Below are 18,527 nucleotides of genomic sequence, written 5' to 3'. Positions count from 1 at the left end.
ACATACATACATACATATACATATATATATATACATATCAGGTTAACATAACACCATATGGAGATGCGATGATGTAAAAATAAGTTAAAACACAGGCGGTAAAGTGAAATCTTGCAACAGATACGTTTCTGAGGGTTTCTTTCCTTAATCTTGGACAGACTGATGAAAATGAGGTGCAGCAGGCCACTCTCTTGCAATGTTCAGTGGGGGATAGATGGATTGCACCTTGGCAAACAAAGAAAAACAGACAGACTGTGTCGCTTCACACAGAAGCAAAGAAAAGTGGTGACAGGCTATCTCCATGCATATTGATGCCAGTCAGCCACACTGGCCTAGGTTTGATTGAATAGTCACACAATGGGAAAAGGCAGGCTACTTTTCATGTTCGTCCATCAATCAGTGCGGTAGACTGCAGCTCTCTCAGCTTTGTTTGAGCGTCAATTAGATGACGTGGTTTGTATTACAAGATGATTTTTAGAGAGTTCTGATTCTTATAAGGCAGGCAGCTGTGGGACCAATCAACCATTTCAGACACCAACAGAACAGATAAATGCTCGTAAAATGGTTCACTTTTAAAAAAAAGAATTAGCTAGTGTGCAATGAAGCAAACATGTTTCTTTAGTCACACAAATCTCAGCTATCACAGCGGTGAGAATTATTAAGAATATGCAAGTAATTCTGACCATCTTCAGGTTTATATGCACAAGATGAATACTTGACTACCTGTGGATATGTCGCACATACTTCACTTAATCTGGGAGTAATTAGTTATATTGTAATTAATGTACAGTAGATGGGAGGAATGTAATACTTGTCAACATATGCCCAATGGAAAATGTAGTTTTTATTCCATATATGGATGACCAATTAGATTCACAAATTGTTCGAGAGCGCTGACTTCCACCAAGGGAAATCTGCTCCAAAATGTGAGGGTTTCTTCCTTGGCCCATGCTACAACATTTCACTAACTTTCATGAAAATCTGGCCAGTAGTTTTTCCATAATCCTGCTGCCAAACAAACAAAAAGGAACCAAAAACATTTGGTACCTCTTGGCGGAGGTGACACACAACCTGGCCCCCTGCAGTCTAGATCTTGATCGTATGTTATTGCTCCTGATGAGCAGGTGGCACCTTGTATGCTTGTCTCTGCCACCAGTGTGTAAATGGGTGGATGTTGGCTTGTGTTGTAATTTGAGTGGTCCATTTACCATAACAACAAACCAAGCAAAGGCAAAAAAAAAAGGCCAAATAGAAAAATCTGAAAATTAGTGAAATTCCTGAAAGGATAGAAAACATGTCTGTGTGTTTGTGGTGAACACATTCCAAAGACAAGAAGCTCTAGGTTTAACAGTTCTCATTATATTTGTTTGTAGGAATTGCACCATTATCACATTGCTAAATTGACGTTTAAATTTTTCCTCAAAAGTGTTGTGTATTATTTCGATGGCATTTTGCATGTGTAACTGAAGACAAGAGTTCAATTCATCCTTAGCAGTTGCATCTCACACACATTAGAACTAATCTGGCAGCTTTAAATGTTTCTCAGCAGCACCTGACCAAATGACAGGGCAGTACTCCAGCTGTGACAGAACAATGGAAAACAGGATAAGAATTGAAGATTAAGACTAAATCAAACCTTTCATAAAATAAATATTAAACCATGAGGATATAGATGTTTGTGACCTTTAATTTCTTTGCAGAGGAAAGTATACTCCTCCTGTCTTCACAGAAAATTATCCCCAGGCTTTCCCCCCGTCCTGGTTCTGGCCGATTCTCTGGCCGTGCACAACATCCCTATTTATGCTGTATAACCACAGGATGCTTGAGAGCATTTGTTGAACCTTCCTCTCCGATTCACTCCAGTTCTCTCTCTTTTGCCGTCTGCAATCCCATCAATTAATGTTTGTCCTCCTGCACTGACTCTAGAGTCAAGTCCTGCTTGGTAAACATTCCATCCATATCCTGCTTTGAATTCAGTATGTCGATTTCACGAGACTTTATCTTTGTTTCAATCTCCTTGTGTTCTCATTATTTCAAAGTTATCTTGGGTGAATTCCAAACTGGTCTTCTGCTCCTGTACATGTCTAATGTACGCTATCCAGTCTTTTGTTAGTTTCGTCCATGATCAGGATAAAGCATTGGAGGTTTTTGCTGCTGACCAAACATCTCTTTGTACTCATTAGTAACCACTAAATCATCCACACATGCTTGAGTGTGTTTCCGTGGCATGATCTGATTTACCAGGAGTTGATTTTCGAGATGTTGACATCAAATCAGGTCTGTATGTCAGAGGCCTAGTAGGCCCAGATGTTCATCAACTTTGACTACAGCCACAAACTCAATAGATGATAATAATATTGTCCACAGCATTGTTAGAAGAGGTGGACCAAAATCAGCTTGATGAACTGGTGAACAGCTGTATACGCATACGTTACAGACAGGACAGCATTGAAACCTGTTGGATTTAGAAAAGCCAGATTTTCAGAGACAACACAATGCAGCCATATTTACTCTGGGAAATGTAGTAGTGATAGACTTTCAAAATAGGCTGACATTTTGTGAAAATTAACACAAAATGTAACATACCTACAAATGTGCTCAAAAGTGAGAAAGATAAGGAAATGACAAGTGACTGAGGAACTTAATTAGAAATTTAAAATGTACCCTTAAATTGCAGTATTCCATTAAGCCAACAAGTACTAATCTCAAGCCCTGAAACACGGTGCCAAGGATCCTCATTCTTCCTGACTTAAGACATCAGGTGGGACTCCATGTCTCAGATGGGCGGACAGCCAGTTGAATTCATAAAGCCCTTTTTTACCCAGAGTTTATTTGGCCATTTGAAGAATGTAAACGAATGCTTGTTTGCCTGAAAGCTTCAACAATATCTTTCTGCCTGCTTGACTCTCTTCGGTTCCATCTGCACGGCCCATTGCTTTACATTCTTTGACATGTCTTGAAGCTCTCAACTAATAGGCTACAGCACCTTGACATCTCATCAAGCAGTCAGTAGTTTACAGGTTTGCACCCCTGGCAGGATGTGTCCAAAATGTAACATTCATTAGGGTGCTTTGAGGCGAGCTAGAACTACTGAGCCACATAAAACAATAACTGCACTTATTATCATAATGTAAGTTTTCTGCCATGCAAACAGCTTGCATTGTTCTTGCAGTACAGCCTAGAAGGCCTCGTCGTTTATGTGATGTCCCGTTCAGATATTAAGCAGCATTTGTTCTGTAAATCAATCTCAACAGCTTTTTCTCAAAATAGATGGCAGGTTAACTATCAGCCACCACCAGACATCAGTTAAATACAATGTTCCAATGTCAGAAGTGTGACTTGTAGCTTGATTTACTAAGGCAATATGAAGCTGCCACCACAATTCATTTATAGAGGTAAATGAGGAGATTTGTCACTTTAGAGTGTCTAATTCATCTGATTTGCATGTCTGTAGCGTGTGGGAGAAAAGTGGAGCAGCAATAAAAATAAAAAAAAGCTCAGAAACACACATGCACACACACAGGAAAGATGTGATAACTGTAAAACAGAAAGTGGCTGGGGCTGCTGACTCCCTCAGTCTTTGCACTGCTGATAGGTTAATTCTCCTGGCTAATTGGACCATAATAGGAGAGAGAACTCTTTAACTTCAGATTAGTTGAAATTTAGCTTTGATTAGGTAGTTTAGCATTTTAATTAACTGTTACATTACATCATTTACAAAGTCTTATACAAACCTTGCTCTCCTGTATTCCTTGTGGGCCTTTGCTCTGTTTGTATAGCAAATCTTCAGGCACAAACCTGTTGATTTCATGAACGTAATTTGTTTTGAAATACCCTAAATTGCCAAAGAATTTTACAAGGCAATGATTTAACACGCTGTGGCATCGAAGTCCTTTCTGCGTTTATGTTAATGTATAAGACAACATTATTATCCATCCAGGTTCTTGTTAATAGGTTGCAAATATATGGAACAACAGACTTAACACGTTATGAAGCATCAATGTGTAATAAGCAGATAATACGAAGTTATAGCAATTGCAATTAACGGGTTTTGAGTTAAAATGAAAAATTCTGTGGATCAAGTGAAGAACACTGGCAATATAAGTTAATCACCTGAGTGGGAGAATGAAGGGAGCTTACTGTATACATATTGTTGATGCTAATGTGTAATTAAAAAGATGACTCCTGGGATGCTCCAGCCTACATTCATCCATTGGGATAATGGTATTTTTTTCTTTCTTGTACTTCTCTGTGTACTTCATTGCACTCTTGGTACCGAACACCTACCGTAGCAAACAGCATTGTACAAATAGCTGAGAGCGGTGAGTCAGTGGCTGAAGTGGATGAAGCTTTTGCAAAAAACATTAAATTGCATGCAGAAAGCGAATTACACACCAGACGACCCACTTTGCATGAAAGAAGCAGCCGATTGTCATTTCTCGGTCTCACTGTATGTTAAAGAAAAGGGAAATGTCACCTAACTTTTTCAGATGGAATAAAAATAGATAATACATTCTCGCCGGGAAGTAACAAGTGTTCCTAGACTATTCAAGATAGAGCCGTGGTGAGTTGCACAGAGCAGATCAATATAACAAACAGTAAATGTGACATATAGATAAAAATAGAGTAATCCTCTTAACAACTGAAACACTGGCACAAGTCTTTGATGCATGTCGTTCATAACTGAACTTTTAACAGTATTAACTTTGTCTGTCGGCTACGGCACGACAAAGCAGGAAATGACAACAATAAACATGTACTTGGACATATGAATTGTGATGTATCATACTCTTTTATGCTGTTCTGGCATAGTTGACATAATTAATGACAATAAAAAAAAAGAATTGTTAGTCAGAAAAATGTATGATATTTGATCGTAATAATCTTGAAAGACATGATAATACAGTCCAGGATTTACAATGAAATAGTTCAGCATTTTTAAAGTTTTCTTGTGTGTGTGTGTGTCTCTCTCTTTCTCTCTCACTTTGTTCATGGCCTATAGGCAATGAATGTGTCAATCCCTGATTTCAACACCTTTCAGGCTTTTGCTTTTCAGAGAGGACGAGAGGTAGCCGTCAATTGATCAATTTATTTGTTTTTGTCAAAGCATCATCAAGCAAAAATTAAAAGAAATGGCCAATGAATGAAAGGTGTATACAAATGCCTATGGTTGCATTCCTCTGATTTCATGTTTTATTTTTTATGCACAATCTTTAATGTCAATGTTAATGGGATATTTCTTTTTAAATTTAGGCACACCGTGCGACCAAATAAATTATGCAGGCTGAACACCAATGTGCCAGTCAGCCTTGTTTATCATCTTCCAGGCTTCCTCTGGTAACCTTGTGTTTAACATCACAATGCTATGAATTGTGGGTCATTCCCTCAGGCAAAGTCTGCAGAAATGCGGACTTACGGGATGTGTGCATACTGTAAAATGCTCAAAATGCCTGCAAGAGAACCCTCATGCACTCGACAATTTCACAGTGGGACAGCACTAAGCCCTCGCAGACTTAGCTGGAACCGCCTCAAAGTCCGTGAGTCTGAGTGTGAACACTGGGATTTGGCCTGGGAGTTTTTCTGGTGTGCCGCTTGACAAATACGGCCGAAGCAATGCAAAAGTATTGATATTTCTAAATAAGCCCAGCCTCTGCTTAAACAAAAATAACCAAGTGCAGGTTGGAAAGAATACAAATAACGCTGACATGCTCCATAAAGCTTCTGAAAAGAAACTCATTGTTATCCTTGATAGGTATGTTTAATGACAAGTCAGTACTTAGCAGTAACACATTAGAGACTAGCCACCAATGGTGAGCATTTTTCTTGCACAAAGATTTAATGAAGAAAGAAAATCTATAAAAATGTATCAAAGGTGTTAATTGTGTATTTCTTCTACTGATGAATTGTCCAATTGGAATAAATTTATCCCATTAGTAATAATATCCCATTATATGACATATGACATGAAACATTATATAATAAATGTATTAATATTATACTAGTCAGATTTTTACAGAAATTCTTCAGAGCCACCTTGCCACCTGCCAGCTTCGTCCTAAGACCAACATGTCTCCCTTATTGTATTTTACATCAATTTTACTTAAGTCTTTGTTATAAATATTCTTTTAATAATGTGTGGCGTGGGGTGGTGGTGTAGCGCTGTAATCCCAGTCCATTCCTTGCCGGTCATCAAATTTTAACTTACTCTAATAATATTTACCTTTCCACAGTAAAATTGATCTTGAACACCTGGTCTTGCTTAATCTTCATTCATCACTGTCCCTATTGGCCTATTTTAAGCAGAATGTCACCCGACCAAGACCTGCCACCTGCTTGCTTTGCTTCACCTTTATTAAACTGGCTCATATACGGTATAGAGGCGCAAAAAAAAAAATCACACATTAATGTTACTGTCATTGATCAGAATAGTTCTTAGTTCCTTCTTTATGAATTGCAGCATGACAAATTGCTGCTCTTAAACAGTAGATTAGGACGTGTTAGTTTCAGAAGTGAGTGGGTTTCTGGTTTGAGTAGGAAAGTTTCTCAGCAGGTGTATTTTGCATTGCTCATCCATTCAACTGTGTTTGAAGAGTGCATAGAAATACAACTGGAGGCCATTTTGGCTGCTAGACAGCAGGTGCCCAGCTAGGTCTAGAAAATAGTACAAGCTACTTTCAGTTTAGAAGAGGGCAAGTCAAAATGTATTCATCAAAAAGTATATTTTGCAGAAAAGCTTTTGTTAGTAAATAAATAACGACACAGTAACCGAGAGTATTTATGCGTTTATGTATTTACTTCTTTATTATCTGTTGTGCAGTTTGGGTACCATGTGCTTAATGGAGGTTGTCTTGTTTTAAGCTATTTGGATTTGACTAAGTTTGGCAAACACTGTTTAAACATGCATCTTTCATGATTAAACAACACCTACTCAAAAAGACATTTGAAGGATAAGAGTAAATAAACTGTTTTTTGTTTTGTTTCATCACTATGAACAAAAGGGAAAAAGGCTTGAAGAAGTGGCCTCACATCAGCACTGGTCCATCATGTGGTATACAGTATGTGGGTTGCTTTTGCTGCTTGTGGGCATGTGCTCGTGCCAACTGATGGGCTAAGGCCTAATGTAAGATGAGACGGTGGCAGAATAACATCTAGAGGCATCCTTATTTTCCAGCTTTTTTCTACTCCATTTTGTAAAACTGAATAGGCTTGTGTCCCCACTCAATTGTTTTTTTTTTCTGTTACAAACCTCAGGCTTTGAGTCACAGTATGTAAAACATTCGGCAGGCCGTGAGTTTATGTGAATCAAGCACAGTAGTGAGCATCTTCGTTCGGTATTCTATTTCAATTTTCAATTGGAAAGCTTATCAATGTTCACATTTGGCTTTTGTATAGTTAGATAAGGGCCCTGTGCTCATGTGCATTCTTTCTACAAGACAGAATTACACTCAACACTTGATAGCACTTAATAAAGTGATAATAAATCACCCCAATAATTTACCCCACATTGTGCCAGATGAGGTACAACAATTTAGCTAATTTTGGCCCGATGAAAGGATAAACCTCTTGGGGCACAACTGAAGTCATCAAAGCATCTGCTGTTAACCATTAAAAGCATCCCGTGCTCTGCTGAAGGCACAGTTGTTTTAGTCTCCTCTCTTTATAGATGCAAATATACCAACTGCCATGTTATTCACAACTCCATGATTCACATAAACGGTGTGTGTGTGTGTACTTATATTGTGGGAAGCTGTGACTCACTTTACTAATACTCAGTGACCGACAGTTTTCTCCTCTTATGAACAGGTGCTTTGCTAACAGCATCAAGCAGAATATCACTTTCTAGTGGACACACTCAAGACGGAATTTCCCTGATAGTGCTCTGGACCACACTCATGATCCAACACCTCTACTTGTAATAAGTGCGTGTTAAACTACGAGTACATGGCACAACACACTGACTTCATAAACAGTGCAGGAATATGCATCAACGCCCATCCCTCTTTTTCAGTGGGATTTAAGAGACAATTTCTGTCAATTTCCTATCATTTCACTACATACTGAGAACATACATCTATTTCTCTGGTTTCATTGAGGAGTCTGCTGCCATGGTACATTCTGTAAACTGAGAGGTTTACTTCAGTTATGTGATTTTGATCAGATTTTGACTTGGCCCCAATACTGTCACCTCGAGGATAAATGAAGAGGCTGTTAGGAACGCTGCTTTATTGCAGTTATGAATGATTAGAATAGCAATACTCAGCTCCATTAGCTTGGAGACTAATGTTAACAACTGCTGCTTCATTACGTGGTCAGCCACTCTAAAGTGCTAAAACCTTCTTATAAAGATGGACAGTGCAGAGAGTCTGGGACTTACTGCTTGTGGTTCATAGCTTATGTCAACTGTACATTTCTACAGTTTGTTATGTTGTCTTCTCGTTTGCATTGGGGTGGCTGTTAACACAGTTACTGTCCCTCATTTAAGGCTACTCTAGCCTTGCTACACTTGCATGCAAGACCCATGTCAGCAAAAGTAAACACTGCTCACACTTCAACGGCAGCGTGAAGCTACATTTTCCTCGTTCACGATCAGCATCCCTTGCACTGATTCAAGCTATGAAAAATAATTATCTTGCCCAGCACAATTTCGGGGAGAATACAAATGTCCTCTATGTCTCCCCTGCTCCCTACAGTGTGCCAACACATCAGGGATGCATCTTTGACCAGGCTCATACAAATGTTGCTCCTGTGCTCGAAAGCAGCAGAATCCAATTACAATGTCATAACATAAATACATGGATGAGAGGCTTCAGAATAAAAACGGGATCATTGCTAGCTTATCTGTATATTATTCCTCATTCTAGGTATTGGAGGTATAGTAACACATTCAGAAAGCATACAGTCAAACCATTGCCTGAAGCCCACAATATATTGGTTGGCGAATTCTCTCCCTTTTTTCTCGTGAACTGGCTGAGTAAGTCAAGTATTTTGCTCCTAATTTGGCCCCATAGCTGTGATGGTGGTGATAATAAGCACATAGAGATAATAAAACACACTCTTATGGAATAATAGTCTGGGCTTTTGAGTACCCTGAAAAAGCCAGCTGATGAATTTTTAAATGTTAATCTTTGAAGAAGCAGCAGGAGTGCACTCGTCAGTAAAATGAGGGGCTGCCAGGAATCTGCAGCAGGATAATTAATTGTTGAGTTTTTACTGTGGGGATGCATCTACCGAGACCCATTGCAGATATTATACAGCTGTTAACTTTTGAGCCAATTCAGTGATGTTTTTTTTTAATCCCCCCCCCCCCCCCCCCCCCCATCTATGCATAGCCTGTGTGTGTGTGTGTGTGTAAGTGTACATGTGTGTGTGTCTGTGTGCGTGCATCTCTGTGTGTGTAACGATGTGTACATATATGCATACTTGCATGCATGTGTTTAAAGCGCCCCCTGAAGCCCTTGTGAATGGGAGCCAGATGTTGCAGCTGGAATATACAACCTTGTTGACAAAAGGCAACGTGGAGCACAACAGACTTGCGAGGAAATATTCATGAGAAGCACTTCATTTTATGCATATTTGAATCAAACTGAAAGCCCAACGACAGCTATAACATGTTGTGACCTTTGTGACCCTTTCCAAATTTTCTTTGATATTATAACAGAATTATTAGAAAGACTTCTGTAACATCCAGCTTTTGTATTCTTTAGCTATTTATCAGAGATGTAACATTTTAGCTGGCTCAGGATTTAATCTTTGCCTTGCAATGATGGCAAAGTTGACTTAATGGCTTTGAAATCATACTTTTTTCATTTAATGGAAAGTAATAATTTTTTGTAACGTCTTAATTTCAGCATGCATACTATTTCGACATCTAAAAGGGAAATGTGACCTTTTGAATTTGTGCTGAATATTCCCTATAATAGACTATCACACCCAGTCTGTGTGGTTGCACTGAACAAAAGCTTTCCATTTTTATTTTGGTAATTAACCCCAGTTGAGGCCTAGAGCTGCCCAAGTTAATGAAGTTGAGATTTCTGTACAGGATTAATTAGAGCTCAAATAGGAATAAGGAGGGGGGGGAGTGGGGGGCTGCCTGAATAAACAACGTAATAAATGACGCAGTGCATGGTCTTTAATGCACAATTAAATTGAGACTGACTTGGGATCAGGCAAAGCACACACAAGATACTCTCTTAAGCTTGCTTCATATATCATGCCTTCACTCTTAATGGTTAGAGCCAAGCCAAGCAGGCCCCATGGTGATATTTAAAATACTACGGACAAACATGAGGACATATTTTGTGGCATCTCATTAACTTACCTAAATAAACCAGAACTATCTAAATTCCCCCCTGGCTCTGAAAAACACCAGACAGGATCTTAACAAGGAAATCCAAAGTCAAATGATCATGCAAGGTAAAATACACTACTGCACCATGAGCTCCAGGTACCAACTGTCAAAAATCATTTTTCATAAAGAGGTGTTTGTGGAAAAATAGTTGTAATGTTTTCAAGGTTGAACACAGTATCTCAGGAACTAGGCCTAAAAGGGGCAAGGGAATTATTCAAATACATTTTGATTTACGAAAGCCTTCCCTGTGCTCTCTTGGCAAAAAAAATCAAAGAGTTTATCCAAAAAGTCTAAATACTCCTTTAGGATTGTTGTTTTTATGAAGGACGTGACCGTTCGTTTAGAAGTCACCCGTTTTGGTCGATATTGATTTCTGCCGCTTTAATATAGAAGAAGAACAACAAACCAAAGAAGCCATAGAAATCAGTGTATTTAGTCTGGATTGATTTTGACTTTTTGTAATCTTTGCTTCACTGTCTGTTCTGTTTGGATACACATGAAATTGTCTTTACATCATACAACACTATTGTCCTCTTTGCTTCAAGTTTAATTCCCAGAATTTTTGGCACAAAATCACTCGCATTTTTTGAATGTTTCCATCTGAAAGTGGTATGGCAGGGTCTTTGTTAAATAGAAACAATTACCATAGTTTTCACATTTGCATTTACTGATGGTGTTTATTCTTTGAAAAAGGGGCGTGTGTTACATTTGACTGGATGGAAACCAACAAACAGTGAAACAACACCGCTGCACCTAGTGTGTAAAATACTCAGTGTGTGCAATCAAAAACTGTACCTGGCCAAGTCTCCAGATGATAAACAAGCGCCTCAATTCTAAGTCACAAAAGCCTCATTACATATTTTAAGCTTAACACAGAAATGGGAGACACAGTGGCAAGCTGTTCAAGCTAAATCCCAGCTGCCACGACTGACAGTCTAGTCAATAACAGGTGGTCTTGATTGCTTCTTCCGGATTGGACCAGGTGTTGCTCCAATCACAATCTCCAGACATCCAAGCAGGAAGTGGGACGGGCAATGATGCATAACTTTATGCTTTGATGTTGAAACGGGTAAGTTATATACAAATGAATCTTCCGTACAGTTGTCATGAACATAGAAGTTGAGTATTTAACCTGAGGGTCTATGGATATTGAATTGCTGTTAGAGGCAGTCTCAAATGGCCCTTTAGGAAACAGTTTTTAACTCTTTTGTGTTGGCTTCATTTATCAGCACTGGAGGTTGCCGCTGGGCTGGAACCATTCACGAACAGCGAACCACATCCTACATGGCATACAAAAAATAAACAAAAAAGGGTGCCAGCGGTGGCTGTGACAGATGGTCAAGTCTTTACTGAAATAGTTGATCTATTAACTGGTACTTGAGTGAGGTTGAAAAGACTATAGCTGCAGTACTTGTTGGGGTCCCATAGTGTTGGTTACATAATGGTACTACATGATCTCAAAACAGTACAGCTGGCAACTATACTAACCGACAGACTCTGAAGTTTGCAGCCTTTCTATGATGACAAGTGGCTCTAAAAATGGATAAGTGCGGGCCAAGTGTCGGTATTGACGAGTGACTTGCCTACTTGGCTGCAAATCTTTTTGGCTAGCTAACCGTTGTCCATTAGGAGCACCATGAAGGAGAATGTAGCTCCTAGTTGACAAGAGTTGACAAAAAGATTAAATATTTGCAGATGCTCCAGAAAGCCTTTTAGTGGATTACACTGACAACTTAAAAAGTGGTGGATGTCCAGCCTTACGTTGAAGTATGTGATGGGCTGAAGTGTGTGACGGAGTGAAGGATGACTCTCTTGTATTTATTACAGACTTTCTCAAGCCGAATCTAAAATAATTATTTTAATATCAGATGTATGACAGTGCCATACTTCCCTCTGTGCCATCTAAACTGTTGGGGAAAGAGGTAGGCTTCAAGATGTGGTAAAAACTCTGTGAAACACTTTGTGTGAGTTGAGGCACAGCAGACGGCCAAGAGCATGCAGGGTAACATGTTCATTTGTCCACATTTCTTCTTCAGTTCCCTTGGGACCTTCCCTCCTTCTGTTGCCTTATTCCTATATTTCTGAGGGGGTCTTTTCGGAGAGAGATCTCTATCAGAGAAAAGTCTGTCTTCAACAGTTCACTTGGCAGCACTTCACTCAACAATAAGGAGACAGAAAACCTCTGAGAAATGGAGGTGCCTGAGAGCTGTGTATGCTGTATGGTCGGCTCTTAGAAAGCTCCTTTAGCCTGCCCCGTTTTATGGAAGATAACAGCGTCAGATGATTGCTGCGATTAGTTGAGTATTTCTGGTACAAATGAATATAGCTGCAGACTATTAAATACTACAGAATGCTGACTACATTATTCAAAAAAGTGTTTAAATGTTTATTTTTATTGTTTTCAGTTATTTCCCTGTGTATTTCACCTGTCACAAGAAGAAAGGCTGGGTTGGAAGTGTTTCATCTTTTTTTCATTTACATAGTTTCATACTGACTTCACTCCCACAGTACATACAAATATACATGCAATTATGACAATTATGGTGATTACAAGGACTCTAATTATGTTGTGGGAACACACACACGTATTATTAATAGGAGGTGGCATTAGCTTAATTCAGCCAAATATCTGTAATGGGAAATGGGACCACTTGATAACACCAGTATACTGACACACACACACACACCCTCAGTCGAGTAACATTTAGATTAGATGGCAAGTGAATAATGCTGCCTGTCCACATCGGTTACTGTCCCCCAACATCTGAGTCTCTTTCTGTATAACACCTCACATTTATTATCGCATAGATAATTAAAATATTAAATAGTATGCACTGGTAAATTGTCAGCAATTGTACACAGGCATCAGATTGATTGGGCCGACCTGGCTAAACTGGTGATATGATTTAGTGCAGATTTATATTGTAGATAAAAGTCTTTGCTTTGATCAAAACTGCCCTAGAGCTTTTCCGCTGTTTCTCTTTGAGTTGCAGTGCACAGCAAGTCAATGCTGTGCTTCCTGTTGGATCACAGTGTTGTGGACATCCTCCAGTTATGGGATATGTGTTATTCATTAGAAATCCTGTCCTCTGGCAAGTGAATCCAGAATATTCGAGATTAGGCCATGAACCGATCAATGTACCCTGCTGGCAAACACACACAGAGATTCCTTCTTCGGATATCTGTGTGTCGTGCTTCGCCACAAAGTAAGCTCATTAAATCATCTTCTCCAATCATTTACGTACATGATGGAGGTATAGGGTGAGAATTTGTAATGTATTGCTGGGATTCTCGTCCATGCACAACCTGAGTCTTTGGACAAAGAGAAGTCTGTCTTCAAACAGGAGACAATGCTTTTAATACCATAATTATATGGATATTATGAAATCTGAATAATACCTTGTCTAATTAATTAGTTCTGGACACATTACACAAGAGCATCTGTCTATAAAATGTATAATAACAATAAAGAATTGTTATAATTAATAGTTAGAAGGACGTTAATACTTTTGTAAGACAGATTGAACTGGTGTGAGAATTAATCTTCTGCTTCTAAGAGAAGACCTGAGCCTACATTTTACAATGTGCCAGTTGTCCATAATATTCTGGAGGAAAAGCAGATCAAAGAGCATAGATGGCATTTATCCACTTTATACCAGCCTAATGCCAGCTCTCATGTACGCTCTTGAAGTCCCTCATTAAGCCAATGCAAGGTGGCAAAGAAATTGACTCAGCTTACTCTTCTTTCCATTAAGTCCTTTTCACTGAACCACAAAAAAACTTTCCTCTCTCTTTTTGCCCATTTACCCCCTCAGACATGCAAGTTTAAAGCAGAATGTCTTTATCTGTCTCTGAACCCAAAGCACCCAAAATTGTTTTCATCCTTAAAACTGCCTAACACACACATATGGTGGGTCTAGTTACCTCCCATTTGTTTCATGAAAAATGTCTCACAATACAAAAACAGTAATGAATATGCTTCATTCGTCAATCACGAGGGATACACAGGGAGTAGACACAAAAACATGAACCTCCACAGTATAAATATAATGCAATCCAATTTCCCCACAAACTGCACACTCTATGACAGGGTTGCTCTTGTTGTATTGCACTGCATTACTAATATATTTATGATGTATCCATTTCAAATACAGTGGGGAAAGGGGTTTTCGAAGAGGCATACATCGACACATATAAAGACAGTAGGAATCCCAATGTTTACAAAAAACTGAAAGAATTAAAGCTTTTCAGGTGCCTACTGAACAGAAAGAAAAGCTCACAGTGTAAAAAAGATCAATAGCAAAGCCACTGTGGCAAAAGATGCAGATATATTGGCAACATGTTTAGACCTCAGTGTTTTTACTCAGGCATCAAACGCCCAAGTGTTGAGAGCCAGGTTTATAGAGGAGCTATAGAAGCAAAGTGTTGAGGGATGGATATGAGGGAGCCCTCTATACACAAAACAATTTAGCCCTTGTATTTTTCTGCTGGTGTTAACTCCAACGTCCTCTCAAAACACTGTTGTGTTGTTGCAGAATAACCCAGTGTGGGTGTTAAACACAACAGCAATCTGACATATTAAACAGCACTGTGCTACCTCCATCATGTGGACACCAACCTCATGGACAATGCTCTATCTGTCCTTTGTCCCACAAACTCAAGGAGTTTGTAAATCCCCAAAGTGGAAAGATAGTCCATCTTAAACCACTCACCTTCCCAAGAGGTTGTTTATGCTATTCAGGGTCCTTGTCCCAAACTACAGTATACCGCATGTAGGCAAAACCCAGTGGGCCCTGAACGTACACTAAAAGCAGCATTAATAGGACTCTCTGTCCCCCACTGCAAACTCTATGGACATTTGGTCAGCGAGATTGAATTCTGCGATATACAGTTGATAAAACCCCCCTACTAAGGGTGGTTCAGCTTCAGGCACAAGTCAAATGGATTTTTGATCCAGCACATCTCCAGAGGGACTATAATATGTTTTTGTGGCATTTTGTAATTCTGTTTGGGGTTTGCCCCTTGTGGATTTGGTGATTTGTAACAGTCTTTTTGTAATTAGTCTTGTAATATATCAATATCAATTTTAGTAAAATTTTCTCACAGCTATTACATGCACATCTTTCATTGTCGACCCTTTCAGTATAAAGCAATATGCCATTTGTCCCAGGTGACCCTGGTGCAAAGCTCGGATCTCTTTCTATTGACCCTCTGTGCTGCCATGGGGAGAGCACTGGGTGGCAACTTGGCACAGAGTTGTTGGTGCATTTACAGCAGCATATGTTTAGTTGTTTCACCTCGTTGTGAATGGTGTGCAGTGAAAAAGGTCGTTGAGTGTCTGTGGATGTAAATAAATCACTCAAGTGATGACTTTAGATGGCATTGACACTGCAACGGCAACCTAACAAACCCCAAATAGCTTTTCTCAATAGCAGAAGGAGAGTGTCAATAAAAGTTGCTGTCTTTAGTGTTTTTCCCAACATTTCCCTTCTTCTACCTTTGTGACATAATCCAGTTTGCAATGTTTAATGGTTTGTGGTGTTCCAGCTAAATTTCACAAAACTTGGGGTGTTTAAAATGGTGTAATGGTTTCTTACATAAAAACAAAATACAACTTAAACTTGTCATTAACTTGAATTTTTTTTTTTAATTTCCATGATATCAAGAGCCGAAATTATCAGTTGTTTGTGCATCTCTGGAGATATGACTCTTTCGTAATAATATCGTGTGGCCTTTGGCAAACACTCAGTGTTGAAGATCACAGTAATGTTAGTGAAAATCATCTAATGTAGTTCTTTCCTCTTTGCCTCCCAATGTGTAATGTCCAGCTGCAGTCCATTTCACTATGGTTGAGCTCATAGAGGGCTGGTGAACAGACATGTGCAAGCTCCATGACACATGGTCTCACAAGCCGCTTCTTTCACCTACCAGCAAGCAGCTTTACCATCAGGACATAGCGGCAAAAGACAGCAGGAATGACCTGCTGCATCCTACATGCAGCAAAAGGAACGTTAATAAAAGACTAACAACTGTGTTTGTTGGATCACGCAAACAGGGAATACTTTCCAATCAAAGGAATTAAAACTGCATATGCATGTGAGTGTCAATTTGAAATGTAGATTGCTAGAGCAATGGTAACTGCGGGTGCAATAGGGCTCTGCTAGTGATTCCTTAATGGAACAAGCACAGATCAACAATAATCCTGATCTCTATTATCACACCAATGTACAGCCTGAAGGAACACCATTAACATAATAAAAGTGATATGAATTCCATACACATGTACACACTGGCTTGATACATACAAAAAGCAATAATCACCATACTGGTTTATGGTAAGAACATTAAATAGATATTTAATATAGCTTTTTGTTTGAGTATTTTCTCCTCCAATCACACGCGTCATTAGATAGCTCATGTAGCATGACTTCATACTTCATACTTCATTCGCTGTGTAAACACAGAATACAATTCTTGTTCATGTGACTTTGAATTGGTAATAAAATGTAAAAAATAAAAAAACATTTGATTGATATTGTCATTTCATAATTGTAGGACAGAGTAGTGTTTTCTGCAGGTGTATTTTCAAATTGCTAACTAAATATTCATTGAAAACAATTTCATGTAATTCATGCATTGGTTTTGTCGTCTTGTGTGAACATTTGACTACATTTGAACATGAATCTATTTAGAACAGTTATCTTGTCTATGGTGCTTTAACACTACATCTTATGTCCTTATATTCCAAAATCATAATTACCATATTGATATTAAGCTAATTCCTATGCAAACAATTAAATTAATACACATAAAGACAAATGCACTGTCACTCTGGCATCTGAAATCTCCTCTTACCATATAGCGGTGCCAGGGGATTTCTATTCATCATTCATCTTGTCATTCTCAAATAACAAACTATGATACAATGGCATCCTGCTCAAAGTTGTTGTAAGTGATTGCAAAGTATGCCTGTAGCACTGCGTCTGTGTACAGCCAGTGTAAAGACAGCCTTTACATCTGCTTGGACTCGTTGCCGATATACTGTGTAACTCCCTCAGGAATAACCATTGGTGCATTGTCTGATTGAGCTGCCTGGCTGCGGCCATTTCATGGCAGCGAAAGCAGAGCTGGATGAAGCTCTTTGATGAGGCAAGAAAAACCCCATGGTGAGGACTAAGCATGCCCCATCCCCCATCTCCCTGGGAGTGCGCCCACCCTCTTAAGGGTGAAATCGCAGAGTTACCTGAGTCCCCGGGGGCTTGAAGGGGATGCTGAAAGTACCCCGACCCCCCCCATCCTCCCCGCCCCCTGGCTGTGTCTCAGTTGGAAATACAGTAATCTGGGCGAAAACATGAAGCCTTGTGACCCATTTGATCGGATAGTGATAGCGGTATCAGTCTTTGTGCATTTTCCATGAGAGATACAGAAGTAGTGGAGAAACGGGCTAAAAGGCTTACTCGCTAATAATGCTGGCACGTGCATGTCTCTCTCTCTCTCACTCTCTCACTCACTCACTCACTCACTCACACACACACACACACACACACACACACACACTCTAATGCTGCTGGTGCCTTGGTTTCCCTCACATCCAGTGTGCGGAGAAGATATGGAGGGACCTCACACTGCTGCAGTAAATAAAGTAGTACGAGCCCAATGTGGTCCACCAACACATCAACTAAATTATTAAATAGTGGAAATACAATTAACCAGAGCTCTTGGGTTGTCAGAATTAAGTCACAGTAATGAAAATACCATTGGAATACGATTTAACAATTGTATGTGATGTGTGGGCAACCGCTAAATCATTGAATTCATTGTTTTATCATTACTGCCATTAAATCCTTGCAGATATGAAATATAAGCTTTACAGACAGTTCTAAGTTGATTTTGAATGCAACTTAAATAAGTCATTGCTCTGTGTTTTATTGCCGTTACATCGCGACATCACAATAAATCTCTGAGATGCATGTCTTACTTCTTACCTTACTCTTACCTCTTAGTCATTCTACGCAACAACAAAATATTTAAACTGAACAGAAGTCATGTCGACATATACAATTTTCTGGTGGCCTCGGTTAAGTGCGAATTCCACAAAAATCTTCCACAGCAGATCCACTGGCACTTGCATGTGTGCCAGTGTGTGTGTGTGTGTGTAATGGTGTACAGAATACCAGTA

Source organism: Anarrhichthys ocellatus, unplaced genomic scaffold, assembly GCF_004355925.1.
Source record: "Anarrhichthys ocellatus isolate YVR2014 unplaced genomic scaffold, GSC_Weel_1.0 scaffold6, whole genome shotgun sequence".
Taxonomy (NCBI): Eukaryota; Metazoa; Chordata; class Actinopteri; order Perciformes; family Anarhichadidae; genus Anarrhichthys; species Anarrhichthys ocellatus.
Note: the sequence above shows the minus strand (reverse complement) of the source record.